At 40.2% G+C, this 21,938-nt stretch overlaps 1 protein-coding gene and 1 pseudogene across 6 annotated transcripts in view; one reads left to right on the top strand and one right to left on the bottom strand.

Moving 5' to 3' along the window:
• MECOM (MDS1 and EVI1 complex locus) overlaps positions 1 to 21,938 on the bottom strand; it is a 551,406-nt gene that overhangs the window by 166,613 nt on the left and 362,855 nt on the right. The gene's annotated exons all lie outside the window — the stretch shown is intronic.
• LOC119043608 (60S ribosomal protein L12-like) lies at positions 19,664 to 20,233 on the top strand (annotated as a pseudogene).

Raw genomic sequence — 21,938 nt, 5'->3', positions numbered from 1 at the left:
AACAACAACAACAAGAAAGAGCACAGAAGGACACTTTCATTTTCAAAATACTGGCTCTACATCACATCTCTGACTGTGAAGAGACAAGCGGTAGAATCAAGTGCCCCTGGAAACAGACGTACTAGGCTGAGCCCTTTGCAAGTTCTGTTATTTGCTCATCAAATATGTATGGAATGTCCACCTGGTGCCAGGCCCTGACCAAGGTGCTTGGAATAACTCGGTGGGTAGATGAGAGGAGGAGGAACCTGCTGTTCTCTAGGAGCTTCCATGCTAATGCCTCATTGCAACGCCTTAAATTTTAAAAATCATAAGCCTTTGCCAAGGGTTGCTGCCAACCAAAGGCATTTTAGTAATAATAATGTACCTTTGTTTTATAGAATACTGGTACATATTTTTGTATTTGATTGTCACAACAAAACTAGGCCTCTGTGCCTGAAGTGCTTCTCTTGACCAAGCTCCTACCAAAATGGAAAAACTCACACGCTTCCTCTAGGAAGTCTTCTCTGACTCATCATGCAGGTCAGTTATGCATCTCCATAGCAAGAAAAACAAATTCTCCACTTCTCTGATGCCATACCGATTCTTGTATTCCTGCCTTCATTCCCCAGCTCTGCTTGCACGGAGCTGGAGTCATGTGACTGAGTTTGACAAATGGGAAGTAAACCAAGGTGACGGGTCACCTGAGCCTGACCACTTTAGAGTGGTGCTTCTCCTCTGATGCTCTCTTCCCCACCCAGTGTGCATTCTGAACCCCTGGATTGCAAAGGTAGCACCTCAAGGAAAGCTGGGTCCTCAACGCCCGTTTCTGGAGAAAATCCTCAACCCACCAGCACCGAACATTGATTGAGCAAAACATAAATTGTTGCTGTATTAAGCCATAAGATTTGGGCATCCATCTGTTGAGGCAACTGATATTAATGACTGTGGCTAACACAGTGACAGAAAAATGAATTTGTTTTGTTTTTGCCCCCAAAGAGGCACCTCTTTTATAGAGGAGACAGGGAGTGACACTGAAGATGCATCAGGTGGCTGCCACCTCTGCAAAGGCTGGGAGCAGAACTGAGCTCAATCCCGCTTTACCCAATTTGGGCTGCCTCTGTCCCTAACACTTTCTCCTGTCTTTCCTCCTGATCCCAAACATGAAAACCAGTAAAACTGCCCTTAAACGATGATCTAGGCTCACATGTACTATTTACTTTTTCCTCAAGATAAAAGTATTTAAGTCCTGCCACTGAAAAGTGACAAAGCAGGAGCTCCTAGGTACAAATTTCTCTTTGGATCATTTACGGAGCACTTTCCACACGCACGCATGCACGCACACACACACAGGAGTCTATTGTGAAACATTCTTTTACTCATGAATAGAATGGTTAATAGGATCACAATTAATTTTACCACTGAAATACTAAATAAAAAATCTGAGTGTGCTGTCTCAAAGTAAATAAAGTAATCAAAGGTTAATAAAGATTGCTTATACTAGCTAAAAACAGGACCCATTTGCTTGTATAATGTTATTCCCCTGTTTTAGCCTGAAGGGATTGGGAAAATGGGGAAATATGAGTACAAATTCTCTCAATGAAAGCTTTATTACAAAGTCAAACCATTTTTGCTTCTTTTTAATACACTGCATTTTACTCTATGTTGGTAGAAAGATAACAAATGAAAATTATTTTTATTCCATTTGAAAAAAAATAAGTATGCTTCAGAGCAATAGTTAAATTCAATGCAGGACAAGAAAATAAACTGTGCTGTTAATTAATAGATTGAATAGGAATCTGATCACTCCACACAGGGGAGATGCAGATGTTAAGTCCAGATTGATAGCCTTGGAATTAAAACCTGAAATCTAAGTAGACTATGCCAAATATTATGATATACTTAACTTTGAAATCCTTGGGGGAAATTTGAATCTAATGTGCAACACGGGAAAATATGTACCATGAGCCATTTCTCTTCCATAAATTGATGCTATTACTTCTTTGCCTTGACTGCTGGGAAGCTCAAAGACAGGGTCTGTGCTTTCTCATAGCTCTCTTCACAACTGGGTGTCAAATAAACATGTTTTCCCTTCTCCTTTTGCTTCTCAGCATTTATCTTGTGTTTGTTGTCTATGGGTTTTTTTGTGCCTGTATTTTGGTTGCAAACCACCTCAAGTGCTTTGTGGAAATAGTGGGGCTATAAACCAAAACATTAATAAATTTAAAAACAGCGAAGTGTCAGGTAAATATGATTGCAATTCTGAGACTGTCTTGAATCCATATGAAACCGCAGAGTATTAGAAGGGAGAGAGAGACTCAGAAGCCATCTAATCCAAATCCTTGTTAAGTAGATAAGGAATCAGACCCAAAGAATTAAGTGACTTATGTAAGACACACTGATAACTAGAGGCTGTTTCTCCTGCGTTATGCCATCCCCTCTCAGTATGGGATGCACCTCTGCTTCAAACACTACGTCCACATCACCACACACTACACTGGCTTCTTTCATTATTTTACACAAGATTAGGGGGCTTTCTACATAACAAGTGAGCATTTAAACCAAGTGTGCTATCACCACCCATTCTCATCCTTTCCACAGACTGCTGCTCAGGCGTCTGCCAAGGGAAGGAGATGATTCCCATGGATTCCTGCCAGCAGCCCGGCTGGGGACTGCGCTCAGGGCTAACTGTTGCTTTGAGCCGCTACACTAGTCAGGAGTTAGAACTGTCAGGGTCTCTCTCCATTAGGATCTGCTTAAGCAGCAGCAAAACAGGAAGAAGTTAAAGAACACCTGGCTGCCAATATTCCTGATATATAAATCAACCCCAATTTGGGGCAAGATTTTTGTTAACCTTATCCTGGGCTATGATATATGGTAAAGAATGGCATCCTAGCGCTGTTCATTCTAAATCACTGCGCCACCAGTAGGGTAATTGCTGGGGCTGATCCTGGTCACACAGGTCATGTTGTGGCTAATATATAGGGTCCTCTTCACGGGGCTCTGCGCTGATAAGGCCCGGCAGCAGGCATGATGGAATCCAGACAGGAAGCTGTGTGTGCAGACGGGGATGGGTCTCAAAGAAACTCTGTTATTTGAAAATCTATATATTTGCAATATTCTTGTTCAGTAGCAAGAATGTACCAACAATTATCTGGTAAATTACACTTAAGAATTCCTACTTTCTTATAAATATTAATGTCTCTAACTTGTAGTTCCATACAGATCCAATTTTCAAAAGGGTGAGAGAGTTTGGAATTTGACACAGCAGTCATTGTTGGAAGATTTCTGGTTGACAAGCCTTTTCATTAGGTTCTTTTTCAGCCTAGAAATTTGGAGGAAAGGGATGGGTGACATCAGAGAGCTGGGGACCCACAGGCTTTAGGCTGCCCTGCGTGCAGTGGAAGACGGGCAGGAGAATACAATGGTACGTTAATGCATAGCAAGTCAAACACTTAAGGAAATCTAGGGAGATAGATGGGTTCTACCCTCTGCATTGACTCCAGATGACACAGCAGAGTCTAATTTCCCACATTTTTTTCTCCTTCATGAAAGCCTATGGTTTGACTGCGGTAGTCAGTAGCTAAGAAATCAGCGGCACCAGGCTATAAAGCTGTTCTTCATTTAGCAGACAGAGTGGCATTAATGGATTTCCCGGTGTGGGAGTCTTCCAGCACTACTGGTTTTTAAAAATCTCCTTGATATCTTCAATGGTCTCTAATCCGTATCCTGCCAAGAATCACCACTGTCTGTAGAGGGTGTTAGTTATGAGGTAACACAGCTGCTAGTCTGACATTGAGGAGGGTTTTCACTTCGGTAGTTTCTTACTCTAAATAATTATCTACATTTAAATCAACATAAACAAAAGAAATTAACTCAACAGAGCAAACTAACCTTAGAGACAAATTCAGAGACAGCACCATAAATCTCATGACTAATGAGATACTGAAAATAAATCCTCCTCCGCACGGTCCACAGACGCATCTCTGGCAAAATCACGTGTGAGCACACTTCCTTCTTTCTCCTAGGATCTGGGGGATTCTGTCATCATTATTCATGGTCCTCTGCTAGTTATCGTGGGTCACAATTTTAGGCTTTTGAAAATTGTATACCCATTAAACATGTAGGGCGAAGTAAGAAAAAAATTGTAATTTACTTCTAAATATTGAAATAGTTGTCAGTAGTTATCTACAAAGCATGCAGACGAGACATCCGCATTGGGATCCATTGCCAGGCTCATTTTCAAGCCAATGGAAACAGTATCTTACTGAGCATGGAAAGCCACCACGCCATTCAGAGAGGAGAAGTCCTAAGTCGTACTCCCATTGTTGCACTCACATAAAGCAACCAGAATTTCTGGTCCCGTATTATATTTGGTCTTTTCATACTGGCCATGGGACAGAATACTATCAAAGAAAATAAGACTGTAAAACATTAGGACTCCAAGCCTTAAAGTAATTACTTAATATGAAATGTAGGAATGCAGAGACAAGAAGTTGCTGACAGAACAACAATCTTTTTTACCTTAGTAATAATAGATGCAATGTTATTTGGGGCATTATAAAGGGGGAGGAAGAGAGAGAGGCAGGAAGGGAGGAAGTAAGGAAGGACTACATTTCCCAGCTTGCCTTGCAGTTGGGCTAGTCTGGGTCAATTCGATTTAGGCAGTTATCCCTGCAATGGGCTTCCAGAAAAGCCCTTCAAAGGGAGCTGATTTACTAGCATGTACCACTCTTTCTTGTTCTTGACATTTTTCTTGCTTAGAACATACACAGGATGGCTGGCACTTTGTAACCATCTTGAGAACCTGAGAGTGGAGGTCACACCTAAAAATAGTACAGCAGGAAGCTAGAAGGATCTGATGACATCATGGAGTTGCCACACCAACATCTGGCTGATGACCTTCACACTTCTTTTAAATTTTAAGCCACCGATTTGGGAGTCTCTGTTTTACAGATAAAACATGGAAGTCAAAATGTATTAACTTGGCCTTGGCTGGGTAGCTCAGTTGGTTAAAGAGTTGTCCTACTACACCAAAGTTGTGGGTTCAATCCTCAGTCAGGGCACATACAATAATCAACCAATGAATGCGTAACTGAATGTAACAACAAACTGATCTCTCTCTCAATAAATAAATGAATAAATAAATAAGTAAATCAAATGTACTAGCTTGAGGACTGGTTTCTAATCCTCGATGGATGATGTTAAGGGAACATCTTTCATTTCACTAGTTGTAATTTGTAACTGCCCATCTCTATGTTTCTGATATCATTCTTAAATGCCCATGTGAAAAAGGAAAAAAAACTTGTTATTAGATTGATGAATTGTAAAATTAAAGAAGGATTAGCAAGACAAGTAGTTACAAGCTCTAGAACCCCCAAACCAGCAGATGACAGTTTGAACACATTTAAAGTAAGCTAAAGTTTTAATAAATGCTGTCACTAACAGGAAATGTTTCAGCCTGGCTATCAGAGAATCTGAAAAAAGAGGTAAATCCAGGCAAGAAAGAGCTGCCCTCGGCTGCTTCTATCTCCACTTAGGAAAGGGACCTATGGGCCGTGGGGGGTGCACAGTAGGGAAAAAATTACCCCAGCCCAGGTTGTGTCTGTTTGACTCAGATGATGAAACATTAGCCTACTCTGGGCAGCCTTGGGTCAAAGCTGAGCTCAAGGCACTTGGCTGAAAAAGGAGCCTCCCTTCTTGAGTACTTTAGTGCAGTACTAGGGAAGGCAACTGAAGAACATCTCTCTAGCTTAGTCCACTTCTGCAGATCCCAGCAGTTCTGCAGGGATACATGAATCAGTCTGTAGTTATTAGTCACCTACTGTGTGCATGCTATTTGCCAGGGATTGAAGGAACTAGATAAATACGAATAATCTCAACCCAAATCCAGGGATGTGGGAAAAGAGAGGAAACGCTCCTATAATTTCATCTTCCTTTCCAGCTACAGAATGTGTTGTTAACACATATAAGCCAGAAATCACTTATTTCATTCTGAACGATTTCCCCTGGTTTAGTGCACATTGCAAATAAGCACCCTCAAAGTCTCTCAGAGGATTTTTCATAATCTCCCCTCCAGCAGAGAGAGTAACACTAAAATTTTTAAGTATATACATATATTTTAAATCCTACAGTGATAGCCAATGTTATTCGCAAGAAGCAAATAGGCTATACTACAAAGTCTGTAAGGCCCCCGTCTGGCAGTTAACACCCGAGTCACCTTTCTCCACCTGCAGCGCCCTTTACCACACTGGGACGAAATCATCTGGGGTGGAAAATTTCTGATATGCCTTTCATACCAACCTTGTAAAAAAAGATATATGTTTAAGTTCCTGGCGACAAACAGTGTCATTATCTCCCTTTCTCTAATATTTAACCAATCTGAGCACTCAGGGGGGAAATGTTATCTGAAATCCAACCACTTTATATACATTCACTTGGTCTTCTTTTGACGATTCAACTAGCTTTTCTCACAAGTATCTCAAATACTTGTTTGGAAAGCTTTCCTCAAGTGGGTGTGCAAACAGGAGGAGGGCTGTTCTTTAGCAATCCCCCCTTATAAGCCTCCCATGATATTATCTTCTTGTACTTTAGTTAATGAAAAGATAAATATGATCTGTGCTGTGCCCAGCTGTGTTTTTCTTGCACTGAGGAATTCACAAAAGGAAAATTTGAAATCACACATTTATCAGTGAACAAGCTTGCTAAAGCAAACAGATTTCGGCCGCCTGAGTTTGCTTCAATAAAAGATTAAATGCTAATAGGGCAACGTACCACACTCAACAGATTTATGAATAATCAAAGTCTGGAGGAAGGCCAGGCCGTTTAAGAACATTACCTACCAAACAGATGCCAATAGTATGTAGACATCTTCCCTGTAGCTAATCAGCCATATTTTCTACTACACAATTCAATATTGACTGAATAATTGGCCTTTACAAAACGTTTATTAAAATGCATCATTTACCACTCACCCAAGCTTGTTTAAGAATTCCAGGCAAGGAATGCCAACAGGGGAGACACACCAAATTTTTTAATTACTAAGTGGATTTCATGAGTAAATGGTGGCAAGTCAGGTCTGGAATTATTAGACTGAGGGATTGAATTGCCAAGGAGTTCTGTAAGGAATAAAGGGACCAAGCACCTCATCATGCCCAGTGTTTGAGTAATACCTTGTGTATCTGTGAATGGTGCTACTTTCAGGGCACACAAAGCCCATGTATCTCAGGTTCCCTTTTGTGTTCTCATGCTATTCCTTGGTGGTCTGGCTGCCACTGCTGCCCTTCTCTTCCAGATTAATACCCTCAGTCATGGAGAGTTTGTTAAATGCTCTATCTACCCAGGTGGCATGTTAAGTTAGGGATTAAATGAGGGCTAGAATCACCAGGCCAAGTTTCTAACTCTCAGAAAGATTGCTTACTTCTCTACCCTCTATCTTCACATCCAGCCTTAAAAAGAAAAATATCAGCAGATGGATGCCTTGTGATAGAAATCATCTACAAAAAAATCTCCTTGCTAACAAATTCTTAATACCATACAGATAAAATGCACTAGTTAAAATGCACTGGACTTAGTTACAATGAACTCGAAATACACTTATGGTGTGACTAGAGAATAAAAAATGTAACCACGTTTTGCAAGTTTGCTGTGGCAGAAAACACAACTGGATTCCAGTTAATAACTTGCCAAATTCAAATCTTTCCTAATATTTTGGGATCCTGCTCAATAAAAATCCATCCTGGGCACGCTCCCTGTAACAGGAATTCTTCATCTAACCTCCCGAGTGCCAGGGAAATGAAGGTATCATTTGCTTCTGGCTTCCAAGTACATCTGGAGTAGGTTCTCAAATCATTTAAGATTACTCTGACACCTCAAGCTAATTATTCTGGTTCTTCGGTGCTCTTTTTAGTTATATGAACATTTTTGGTTTCTTCAGTTGTACTTTAACTTAAAAAAAAAAGAGTAGGTTTTCCATTAAGTGGATTCAGGAATATTTTTGTCTAAAATCTTACTTTCATAAGATATAATTTTTAAATTTATACTCACTGGGCCCACAGAAGAGGTGTTGCATGCCTTTCCTAACATGTTATTTAAAAAGAAGTCATTTCACTGTGCATGTTCAGGCACACCCAGCAAAAATGGGCAATATGAAGTAATTAAATGACCGTTTATCGCCACTATACTCTCTTCTGGAAGGAGACTTGATTGGGTGGTAAACACACAATACAATATACAGATGAAGTATTTTGGAGTTGTACACCTGAAACCTACATAAAGTTTTATTAACTCAAATAAAATCAATAAAAAAATAAAATAATTACAAACTGACTCCCAATCAGAAAAGGACAATGTTTTCATCTAGTGTCTAGTATCAGAACCTGAATAATAAATAATACATTTTTACTTGTTAGACTATACCAAAGACTTGCATCTAGTTAGCTACCTCAGTCAAGTTTATAAAAACTATAATAGAGAAAAGACAGGAATAGAGAATAAGACAAAAAAGTCCTCAGTACATAATCAAATTGCTTACCTTCACAGATAATTGAAGTTTATCACAAATTTCAATTTTTCATGTTTTATCTGTATATTTGCATATATACAATATCTATGATTTGTATATCTAATTATAATTTTAAGTTTGTATATTAAATATTAAACTTAGTATAATTAAGAACACTCATATTTAGGCTTTGAAAAATTTTAGAATGTGTTTAGAAAGAAAGGAAAGGAATTTTACAATATACATAAAAATATTAAGGTATATACACTCTGGGTCTTGAAGATTCTATTGTTGGAAGTTTTCCTTAAATACATATTAATGACAGGTAACAGCTCTCTGCATTAGTTTATTTGGTGTGGTACTGCATTTTATAACAAAATAAAACATGCAAGAACTAATAGTGGGAAAAAGTAAATAAATTACTATATACAAAATAGGCTAATACCCATAACTATAATAATAACTAGGAAGCTAATGCAAAAACGTAGGCCCACATTTATGGTAAAATATTAAGAAAGAAAAAGTTAAAACTATAATAAGGCAGATGCAAGTTTAAAACTTCAATCAGGCAGATACAAGAAAACCTTTCTAGAAAGTGAAATTGTTTTCAATTTTAAATTTTTTCCAATCTTGTTTTAATGTTTTAGAAGTGGTGACAAGAAGTGAGTCTTTCTGGCCACATGTCAGTGCTGGGTATAGCCCTCCACGTTCATTCATGTACGTGCACATGTGGACAGTGGCAAAGACTAGTCTCATTTCTCCGATGGGAGTCAATCCCCTAGGACAGCTGTCCCCAAGTGCCACTGGGGCTGTGTCTGGCTTCCTGAACATGCACCAAACTCAAACAATCCAGTTCTAGAAATGACGCCCACCCTTCTCAAGAGTCACGCCCTCCAACTCAGACAACTGCCCTTGACTGGACACACACAGAGTGGGCAGCCCAGCCCTCAGCCAAGCCACATCTTCACGCTGTGAAACTGAGTCAGTCTGAGAAGAGGACCCAGTCTCATCGCCAGGCATCTTTGCACTAGAGCCCAGACATCCCAATGTCAAAACAGTCAAATAAGCACTAAATTACCATGCCAAACAACTGCTAATTGAGAAAATCAGGGAAGGAAAAGGCAGTTTTAACACTCCAAAGTTAAAACAACAACCGAAAAAGACTTTCCAACTTTATAATTTTTTTAATGCCTGTGTTTTAAAACCAGATATTTATTGCTCTTTTAAAACGTCTCAGTGCAGCATTTTTAGTTCTGCAACAGTGCTGCTAACATTCCAAGACCAGCTATCGTGCAACTGCCCATAAAAAAATTAACACTAGCGAGGCCATTTTTTTCTGCGCTTAAGCTCATGCCAATGAAAACTACCCTATAGGCATAAACTTGATATTTCTGTTCACCACACATTAACCTAGAGTTCCTCTGGGTGTGATGCCCAGGTGACTTTTGTGATGCAGATTTCTAAAAAATCTGGCTGGAAGCCCGCATGATCGAAGACCCCCTTTGTGGCAGGGTACAACTATTGATCTTCCCTTATTTTACCCTATCTGCACTTAGTCTTGAGAGATTAACCCTTTGGCAGTAGAAATTCACATTGCTAAATACAAAGGGAGTCCCTCCTGGGCTTGTGAAAGTGCATTAGTTCCCAAAGTAGGACCCAGGGACCGCTGAGGGGCTGACATGATTCATGAGAGGCAGAGAGGAGCAGTGGCTGAGATGGGAGCTGGGGTGAGACCCGGCTCTGGGAGGGACAGAACTGCAGCTCCTGGAGCTAAAAAAAAGCCTTGGCGACCACCTAGAATAACCCTTTCCATGCACCACCACACCATTAGTTAATGACAGGAGCTCAGTCTGGCTTCCCTTCTACTGCCTCAGAATATTTTGAGGTGAAAAAAATAGGGACAGAAGGAGCCTGGCTATAGAGAAGGAAAGTATCATCATATATCATAAAAGAAACATAATGGTAAATAAGGACAAAAAATATCTTGTCACTGAGATAATCCCTAAAACATATTTGGATAAGGTCCTGGTGTAATTGTTTTTCAGCATATTTAGATATTGAGAAACCATCTCAGATGCTAGCAGTTGAGGGGGTGGGGGTGACCTCAAAGTAAGAGTGGCAAGAAGGGAAAGCAGATCATTCACGTACCTGGCCAGTCTCCCAGTCAAAAATTAGGGGCTGCACATTTAGTTTGATGTATACCTTCCAGCAACTTCCCTTGGTCTGGCAATGTAACTCCCTATACCCCATTCCTCACACTTTTGAACAGAGAGAAGAGGGTCACGGGGGTAGGCACCTGGTACTGGAGGCCAATTTGACCTTCCTCGCCTCTGGTGAGGGTGAGAGGGAGGGGCGGCCGAGAGGACAGCGGAAAACATGAGCCAGGGGCAGAGCAAGCTGGAGGGAGGAACAGACACCCTACCCCATTAACTTCTACATGAAACATCTACCTCCCTCTAACACAGAATATGAAAAAGAGATAGTCAGCTACAGAAGAGGAAAGCTGCCTCCAAAAAACAAGGAGTTCATTGTACTTCACCTGCCCACATGCTGTTTTATAAGAACATTTAGATGTTTATAAAAACACATTTTCACAGTGTCCCTTTGCCACAAATTCAGAACATCTTCACAATTCAGAGTATTTGTCAAAAAGCAAGGTCTACAAAATACACGATACAATTTTATACATCTTTTCCCACCTGTGAATTCAAAATCACAGAGATAAATTTAAAAGAGAATGTTTCCCATTTTAAAGCCATATAGATTGCAGGGGTACTCGATCAAATTACCTGGCTCTGTCGCTGAAGTTCTCATGACAAAGAGAGAAAATCATCACGCTTCTACATAGATAAAAGCAAGCTACATCAGTGAAATAGAACCAGGAAGAGAAAATGAATACGGAATACAACCCCCACCGTTAATACTAAAACTGGTCAATAATTATCTAGGTGGTATCAGTTATGTTCTCATCCTGGTTGGCCTTTAAGTAAAGAAAGGGAACCTGCGAGCAGGGCTTGGGAATGCTGCGGCTTCTCTGTAGCACTATTATCTTAGGCGGCCTGTGTGAAGAACAGGGTGGATCCAGCATGCAACCTGGATGTTTCCTGCTTTGACATTCTACCCACTTCTGGAGAATCGTTGCTCATCTTAACCCCATTCCAGAGCCCCAAAGGGCAGCAGGAAGTTCCCGCTCCCTGGTAATTTGCTCTCAGAAACACTGGGAGCAGATGAGCTCTGCCACAAAGTACAAAGGCAGGCTGTGTGGGGGTCTCTAAGCCAGCCTGTCCCCAGAGCTGGACAGGCGGGACAGAGTGAAGATTAGTGCCCATTCTGAAACCTGCCTGATTTTCAAGAAAGGAGAGATTCGTATTCAATAAATATTTGTTCCAATCCAAGGGAATTTGATCATGAGAACTAGGACTATAAGAAAAAGTCATTCTGGACACTTTGATTTTATAATTTTTATAAGATATTTAAAAATTAAATGTATTGGGGTAACCCTGGTTAAAAACATTATATACGTTTCCAGTATATAATTCTATAAAGCATCATCTGTATACTCCTTTGTGGGCTCACCATTCAAAGTCTAGTCTCCTTTCAGTACCATATACTTGACCCTTTTACCCTCTTCCTTCTCCCCCGCCCCTCCTCTGGTAACCACCCTTCTGTTGCCTGCACTTCATGAACTAAGCCTATTTTTCCATTTCATAGCATTACGCCATTTTGCGATTGCAGCTTTCCAAAAATACCTACTAGCTGCAGACAGTGTGGAGGTTGAGCAAGGAAAAAAAATCAAAAGGCCGAGGCAAAATAAACCCTGAACACCAGTATTAGAATTTAAATTTCAGAGGCAAATTAAATAATGCTAAACAGAGTCAAAGGGATAGTTTTTGCATGAAAAAGCCACAACATAAACGGTAAAGATTCTCCAGTGCTGCACGATGTGACAAAATGATCTGTAGCTGCACTGTCACATGACAGTTTTACATGGAAAATTATTAAAACACATACAATTAAAAATTCAGTTCCTCATTTGCACGAGTCACATATGAGTGCTTCATAACTGTGTAGGACTAGCGGCGACCGTACTGGAAAGCCCAGACTACACAACATTCATCACTGAAGAAATTTCTGTTGGGCAGCCCAGATTCCACCGCTCACAATGAACTCTAAAGTGAGCATAGACATACAACATGAACCAGAAAAATAAGGCCATGGCTCCATAGATGTGCACAGTAGGGAGTTGCATATTCAAACTTCAGCTCAGTCCTTATTTAGGGAGAAAAAACTTTCAGAGAACAGGCAGGGCACTACTTAGGCTCAGCAGCCAAGTTTAAGGGAGAGTTCACGCTGAAGTTGTTCCTTCAGAGTGGCAAGGCACAGATATAGTGTGTTTGTGTGTGTCTCCACACAAATTCTTTCTGGGATATTAAAAGCATGACCTCACACAGAGAAATGTTCATCCTAAAAGCTGCCAAATGGTATGAATGGCCCCAGGCAGTGATATTAAGGTAAGGTCTCCTTCAAGACAGATAGCTAAGGAAGGCTATTTATTCTTAAACAGAATACAGCAAATAGGCATTTTCTGTCCTCATGGGGTTCAGAGGAATTTTGTTCAGCATTGATCTGTTTACCCAGGTGTTGTCATTGGGTCTGTTTAGGAAGGCCTTCTACCTGGAGTATTTAAAGCATGGTATATCTTGTGAGCAGGGAGGGCTTGGTAATGTCCCAAGGCCATCCTCAGTGCAGGAACATTGATATCCTGGTAACCATCTTAGTTTTCCAATAATAGACAGATGCCAATTTGAAATACACTACTTGATTTCATCCTTTTTGCTTTTTTTCTTTTTTCACTGCTCCCATTTGATAGTGCGTGTGCCTACGTGTTTACACATGCGGGGCGGGCATGTGATCACAACAGCTGTGCAGAACCAAAGCTCCAGAAACTCTGCATTCAGTGTGAGCTACAGATTACATTGGTTTGAAATGCTAGACACAACATGAAAATTCAAAAGTGCACTGAACTCTTTTGTAATAAAATAAGAGAGCTGTTATGAAATTTCAAAACTATATGTCAGTTACATCGACTGATTCTTTACTAATACAACTTAAGTTCTTTTTCTTTTTCAACATAGATGACATCCCTAGTCAAAACTGGGGAACACTCACTGGTGTATTTACTTCTTGTGGATTATCTGGTGCTTTTGCCAATGGCTGAAATCCAAGTTATGTTCCAATAAGAGTCATTTTAATAGACACAGCATTTTACAAAGCACTGTAACAAGGAACATGCACTTGTCTGCCATCACCACACATCCAGGGTTTTATGACAGGTGGCATTTTAAGAAGTGATGGGGAAAGAAAGATCAGATTCGTTACAGCATATGTCTGAGGACGTCTAGCCCAGTATTCATTGGTAAAAAAAAAAAAACCCTACTTTTAATTATACAAGTAAAATATAAATGCATTTTTCTTGGAAAATCTTAGGAAGCATTGCATTTAAGGCTAAAGCCCCTTCGACCACAAGTAAGCCCATGCCCTCTGTCCCTCACCTCAGAGGCGACCGCATTACCAGATGATGTGTACCAGGCCTCCTCTGTTCTTTTGCAACCACTCACAGGTACCCAAGAAGGCACACACGAGGAGATACTGTTGCTCGCAGCACCAGTAATAAAGAAAATGGAAGCATTCTAATATTCAAAAATTAGAAAATAACCAAAGTAATTATGATTTAAAAGAATGTAGTTAAGTTTTAATTAAATAATTTGAAGTATCTAAAATGCTTAGCAAGTACAGAGTGAGTACTCTATATACTCTATATACCAGTGGCACAGAGTGCTACATATACCAATATATAGCAATATATTGGTAAAAGACACAAGCTTCATAAAGATACATACAATATGAACCCATTTATGACACACACGACACACACACACACACACACACACCTTCACATATTTTCTAGGAGTTCCAGAATCCCCTCCACTCCATGAGGCTTCCTTCCCTCTTTTAGGTCATGAGGAAATAGGTATGTGCACTTTATCTGTTCCTCACCCTTAGTAGCTTTCAAGGATAGTTCCTTTTGTCTTTGACTCCATAAGGTCTCAGCTCAAACATAACCCCTACCCCCAAACAAAGAAGTGGATAAGAAAGAAGGTGGCAACAAAATTGAGTAAGTATAAACCCTGTTTCGCCCGATTTGAACTTCTTCCATTTCCAGGTAGAAGCTTCTTGTCAGATAACTCTTAATTTATAGCAAAAGAAAGGAATTGTGTTCTACTAAGCCAAGGATCAAGGGATGAATTTCAGTCCTGCTACACCTGAGTGTCCTAGTTGTACCCAACTAGGATACAGAACAAGTTTCGTAACTCCCTGCCTCAGAGGCTCTGGCCACAGTCTCTCGTCAATTCTGCATTGCCTAATGGGGCCCTGTCTCCATGATCATGCATGTCCTTTACAAATGGAGCTGCCTTTGAAGACAAGCAAGAGATCAGAGTAAGCGTTTCCATATACATTCCTTCTGTTTCCTCCTGGTCCACTGTTCTTTGCAATGGTTAATTCCCAGAAGGATCCCAGACGTGAACTCTGCTCCCGCAACTAAATGAGTCTGTAGCACGGGACCTCACACCACAGAACATTCCTCTTGACTTCCAAGCAGGGTTTCTCCCAAAGAGATGTCTCTGCACCATCTGCTCCAGAAAATCTCAAATCCATTCCATTAATCATGTCAGTCTCAGAGTTTTATTTTCTAACCCTGGTGAAATCTTAATTATCCTCTGGGTTCAAAGAATTTCTGAATGAATCAGCTCAAGGTTCCCTTAGTGAGGAAGCATCACAGAGGCTACACTTAAAAACACAGTACCAAGCTCAGTGCTTGGAAAAAAGTAAATGCTCAAGAAGCATTTGTTGAATGAATGTTGGCACAGTTTTACAAACACAATGAACAGGGATCTTGTTTGTGCATTATGTTTATGTTTTTCACCAAGCTTTGTACTGGTGTAAACACAAATGCTCCATTATTTCCTGCTGCCTGTTTAAAGGGTTATGTTAACCTTAAGCCTCCTGACATTTTCTGGGCTATCATTAACATTTTGTGCTCATCCTACGGCAAATCTTGATTTTGCCAAAATCTCTGGTGATTTAGTCAGTGTATATATTGTACAAGTTCAGTTGCACAAGCCAAGACCCAATTCTAAGTATCTATAACTGGGGTATTTTTTTTTTTTTTAGTGCTCAAATGTAAATTTTAGATCATGGTATGCCAAACTGATGCAATGAAAACTCATTGGCTTTCCAACTATTCTGAGATTTTCAACATAAAATTCAACACAGAAAACAAATTTGTACAATCTCAAAAGCATTACTCTTGTTGTAAGGTTATTTCCAAAGGTTCGACAGAAAGCTTTATCGGGCTCATTCATACAACTAAAAGATCATTCACATGAATTCACCAGTACTTTGATAACCAATGTACTAGAATAAGAGACAACAAACCAAGAACGAGGCAAAGCTGACTGGTCAAATGGAGCTCCTTCAGAGCAGCCACCACCAGCACCATCTGGAGGGAGCAAGGAGGGCTCCTGTCTCGTGACCAGCTCACTCTCCTTCTGCCTATCCACTGCCTCCTCCACTGAGACAGCATGTATTTGACCTTGAGGAGAGAAGCTAACTATGGGAAACTGTCTGATTCTTTCCAGAGGTGCCAAGACACTTAAAAAGCACAGTCAGTACTTTGAAAATGAACCTTCCAACCATGAACTAAGTTGTACTGCTGGCCCCTCCCAGCTCCTCTCAGTAGAGGGCTGTCAGTGCTCACGGGTGTCCAAGGCAGGCTCAGGTGTGCTCTCCTGAATCATTTCTGAATTAAAAAATTGAAGGATAGCCTCCAACTATTTGACAGAAGTTTAGATTAAATTAAATTGAATGATCAGTTCAGGGTTAGCTTAGTTCACCCAAGTATGTTTCTACCTTGACCTCTACTTTATTTTTTTAAATATTTCATTTATTTATTTTTTGAGAGAGGGGAAGGGAAGGAGAAAGAGTAGGAGAGAAATATCAATGTATGGTTGCCTCTCATGTGTCCCCCTCTGGGAACTGGCCTGCAACCCAGGCATGTGCCCTGACTGGGAATTGAACTGTGATACTCTGGTTCATAGGCCCGCACTCAATCCACTGAGCTACACCAGCCAGGGCCTCCTTGAGCTCTATTTTGAATTGCTTAGCATTTCCTCCAAATTGGGCAGGAACTCACCTACTATGATAATAACCAGGACTGACCTCAGCAACGTGGACTTAAGCTGGGGTCCAACCACAAATTCCAATCTTTCTTATAGTTTAAATCGCATCTTTGCCTCGTATTTGGAATCAATGGTCTTGTTCCCTGGCCGGAACACTGAAATTCACCAGGTAAATTTCTTCAATACCAATGTCCCTCCCTCCTCCTACTGCACAGAAGAAGACCAGAGCATGACACCTGTTAAACAGCTGTTGAGTGGAAAATATGTGATTCCCACAAGGAGGGGAGGAGAGAAGAGGAAGTGGATAAAGGGTGGTGGTGGTAGAAGTGCAGAAAGGGAAATTTGGGGAACAGAAAAGAGAGGAAAGGAAAAAAGGGAGACTTCTGGATCCCTACCAGTAAAGAGGCAAGAGAATTCCATTCTGAGAAATTGAAGATATTCTACATGATTGTACAAATACATGGCAATGTGTTTGTAGGTGTGAAAATACAACTTTACACACACAGAGTTCTGTTTTGTGATAACATAATCAAATATAATGTTCTTTAGTTAATATCTTATTATTTGAGTACATCATATAAATCCTGTTCAATAGTCCATCTACACTGTAATTAGCAAAAGTTGCCTGGTGATTTACTGTTCTGTTTCATTTCTTAACCACAACCCAGTACTGACCATTTACTGGGACAAGCTTACCCCTTTGATTGTGGACATTTTTTTTTGCTTCCCACAAGGTATAAACTCTGCTATTTTGCTTACAAAAGCAAAGACTAGTGTTTCATTGTTTTTATAAGAGGGCCGAGATTTTTTAAAGCACCACCCTTTAAAGTTCTTCCATGGAGATCTCTTTGAAATGAACAGTAGTCCCACAGGTAGAAATTACAGAACAGAGGCAGAGGAAAAAAGACAAATGGGCCAGCGATCATTATCAGCCATAAGTCACTCAAACTATAACTCTTCTGAATGAAGTAAAGTGGGCGGGCAGAGGGGAAAACCTGGAACATGCTGCAGGATGCGGCACAATCTAAAGCTAGAGACGTCTTCCTCTCTCACTTGAACCATGCCTGTCCATGGGGAGGACCAGCTAAATGCACCGCTCTGCCATGTTGCAATTTCCGGGAATTATTTTAACTATAAAATGATTAATAAGCAATTTGCTGTGAAATCCATGCAACTCTCTGAGTCAAATCAGTTCAATGTCTTTGAAGCTTCATATTATTCACCACCTTCACATACTAATCCAATAGGACTGAGGTTGCACCGGGCATCTAGTGTATCCATGCAACAAATATTTAATGTGTGCTTACCGGGTGAGGAACAGCGCCAGGTATCAGACACACACACAATTCTGGATCCCACTACTTCTTGTAAGAAAAAGTTTATAAACATTAGTCAATTCAACTCAATGAGAGAAATTTATAAATAATTGTGCAAAGAAATGGAACAGATTTAGAAATGGAATTTTATGGAAACAGAAGAGCAAGCGTGCTGTATTTGGGGAGTGTGGAATATGTGGGACGGGCAGAGTAAAGTGTAAGGGCATGGGGATGGGTTGTGGCCGTGGTGTAGGAGGTAGGTGGACATGCAGATGCCTTTAATGTGTTGTGCTCAAAATCTGCTGTTTGTCCCGTTGAAAATGGAACACCACTGTGGGCCTTAGCATGAGGAGCCTGTGTTTTAGACAGGAAGGACTAACAGCAGTGGGGGAGTCTGAGGGCAGGGAAAAGATGCTAACCGTGAGTCTAGGGTTGTTGTGATGGCCCAGCAGAAAAGCAGAGATAACCAACTTCAGAACTTTTGCTCTGGATGTCCTAAACATCCTGCACCAAGCTCCTCAGCAAGGCTGTCTTGAATCACATCACATAGGGACACTTGTGATGCTGAATCTTCCTACTCAAAGTACAATCTATGGATAAAAAACATCAGCACCAACCTGAAACTTGTTAGAACGTGGACTCTCAGTCCCCACCCCCAGAACTGCTGAATCAGAACATGCATTTTAACAAGGCCCACAGGGAAACTGTGTTCATGTTATAGTCACAGAAGTACTAATGCAAAGGAAATATCTCTGGGCTTAGAAATAGGAGGGCCTTGGTTCTGTCATTTCGTGGAATTTCCTTTTTTTTTGTCTCCATAAAATTAGGAGACATGTACTGATTGGCTGTAAGAGTTAGACATGCAACTCACATCAAAATACTTCATGAACTATGAAGTACATACTCAGTAGATATCAGGTCATTTTGTCATTGTGATCACTTTTGTTCCATAACAAAATTGCACACTTTATTTGTTTGTGAAAGTTCTTCTAAATGTAGAAGGGGTAAAAGGAACAAATTTGCAGATGAAACATTAAGAACCTTAGTCACCAGGGTTGTTTAGTGTTAAGGGGGGAGGGATATTTCCTTTAGACTATACTGCTAGATTTCCAAGCCTTTAACAATGCACAAAAGCTACCTTCTCTGTTCTACCGAAACAAAGAAGAGAAAGAATGACGTGTTAAGCACTTCTCATTCAAGAAGCCTAAAGAGCTTGCCCCGACTGTATTTTTCCTGGTCAAGTAACCATTGCTGTTGAAAGTGCACACAAATTCCAACACTTCGGTAGGTTTCTGGGAGAGGAGGTGGAGATGATTGGAAGTAGAGTGAAAGCCTGTCCGTCTGGGTCATCTTGCCTAGAAAGGAAATGATCACCCCCAGATGGCCATCTTGAGATTCCTTTAAGCGTCGGGTCTGTAAAGCTAGTTTTAAGACCCAGCAAGTAAGCAGCCTGCCCAGTAGCCCATAAGGTTATATGGTTTGAAGGATCACAAGTCTATTCCCTCCAGAGGATTTCTCCTCTCAAGTGGTGCTACCACCACAGACACATTATGAGATTCACATCTAGGAAAAAGATAATATTTCCATATAGGAGTCTTTTTAAAAATATAGGCCATCACTTCCAACTTTCAGCTCGGAGGAGGTTTAGGTGCAACTTTCTTTGGTCCTACTGAATGCAGGCTCATTTGACACCAGTCACTTCCACTATGGCGCCAAAGTCCGACTCCACCGAGATCAAGTTCATGTACCTGGGGTGCACTGGTAGGGAAGTCCATGTCACGTCTGTCCTGGTCCCCAAGATCGGCCCCCTGGGTCTGTCTCCAAAAAATGTTAGTGAGGGCATTGCAGGCAAAACCAGTGAATGGAAGGGTCTGAGGATCACAGTGACACTGGTCATCAGAACAGACAGGCCCAGACTGAAGCAGTGCCCTCTGCCTCTGCCCTGATCATTAAAGCCCTCAAAAGAACATCAAGAGGCAGAAAGAAAAAAAAATAAGCACAGCAGAAATATCCCTTTTGATGAAATTGTCCACTTTGTCCAGCAGAAACTGCACCGATCTTTAGCGAGAGAACTCTCTGGAACCATTAAAGAGATCCTGGGGACTGCCCAGTCTGTGGGCTGCAGTGTTGATGGCCGCCGCCCTCCTGACATCAGAGGTGACGTCAGCAGTGGCGCGATGGAATGCCAAGCTAGTTAAGAACCACAAAGGAAAATATTTCAATTAAAGATCATTTGACAACCAGATATATACATACTGTCAACAGACTGGGTGAAAGTGAAGGGCTTGAGGAGTACAGATTGTACAATCACAGGGATATAAAGTGCAGCATATGGAATATAGTCAATAATACTGTAATAACTATGTATGGTGCCAAGTGGATACTGGAAATATTTGGAGGGAACACTTTGTGAAGTATAGGATTATCTGACCACTATGCTGTGCACCTGAAACTAATACAAAATAATACTGAGTGTAAACTGTAATTTAAAAATAAAACATACATAAGCTGTCTAGCACACTGCCACATGTTAATGAGTTTATTAGAGTAGGCGGTTTTTATTTAGCAGCTTTAAAGGAAAGAAACAGAAACCATTTGTTAATTTACTCATTCATTTATTAATTCTTTCACTGAATATTTATTAAGTACCCAAATGTGCCAGACTCTTCCTCATAGTAAAAGGCCAAATAAGCTGAGAAACTCTCTGTTCTTGCAGAAATATAACCTAGACAACTAGCCCTCAAATGTTTATCATCACGCACCCTACCCACGAAACTTGTTAAGCATGCATCCCTGATAGAGGTGTATATTTATTTATAAATTATTCACTATGCTACTATACTAACATACTATACTATACTATAATATGACATAACAATATAAATATGTATATCACATTTCTCTAATGACAGTGAAATAATAAAAACAGGTCTGATATTTTTCTGGAGCCCAGTAGCTTATCTTCTATAAGCCTCGGCATGTGGGTGCCCACTTGGGAGATTTGCCCTCTGCATGGGGACAATATTATCCAGAGAATATGTTTCCATCACCTCCAGAATTTGGAAAAAAGAAATTAATGAGTTGTTCAGAATTGGAGACTCAATCTACTTTTTCTTTGTATGTCTAGTAATTTAAATTGCACCTAGAACATAGTAGATGTCTAGTAAATAATTACTGTATGGAATTGAGGGGGAAAGGGAAGAATGAAGGATGAAGGGAGAGAATGAGTATGTATTATAAAAAAGAATTATTTGCACAGTAAGAGAAAAATAGCTTTCTTGCCAGGAACAAATAATGAGTTACCTTGGTTATTAAAATAATAATAATAGTAATAATAATAAAACAAAATAAAATTCATATGTGAAAGAACCTATCTCCAGCTCACTTCCATTTGGCAGGCTGAAATATCTAATCATAAATCTCATCTCTAGAATTTCTGGGTGCAGTTTTACTGGGTTTCCTCTCTTTTTTAATGGACAATAAATTAATTTTACTATAAATAATCAAATAGTTTTTGAAATGCATTTACATGTAGGTTCCTTAAAATTATTTACCTTGCCCATAATTCACTGGAAGAGGAAATGGTGATAGACATAGTTACATAGTTACAAGCCCTCACAGCTGACACCTATAACTATTTCCTTTGTTTAAAATCAACCGTATTTTCTTTGTGGCAAATGACTTCTACTGATAGTTAGCAATACTAATATTTGTGTCATGTTATCAAAAACACTTCCTAAGAGTCATGGTGGCAGTGTTATCAATTATATATTTATCTGTTACATCAAAGTTTTGGTGTAATAAACTTATCTCCATTTCCACTAGTTTCCCCCTCGCTCACTGTTGATTTGGACAAAAGGTGCTTTGTAAAGTGTGTCCCAATTAGAAACAGTTCCTTCAGGT

The sequence above is a fragment of the Artibeus jamaicensis genome, unplaced genomic scaffold, assembly GCF_021234435.1.
Source record: "Artibeus jamaicensis isolate MK-2021 breed Jamaican fruit bat unplaced genomic scaffold, CSHL_Jam_final scaffold_474, whole genome shotgun sequence".
Classification (NCBI taxonomy): domain Eukaryota; kingdom Metazoa; phylum Chordata; class Mammalia; order Chiroptera; family Phyllostomidae; genus Artibeus; species Artibeus jamaicensis.
The sequence above is the reverse complement of the archived record's forward strand: the minus strand, read 5'-3'. Positions and strand labels throughout refer to the sequence as shown.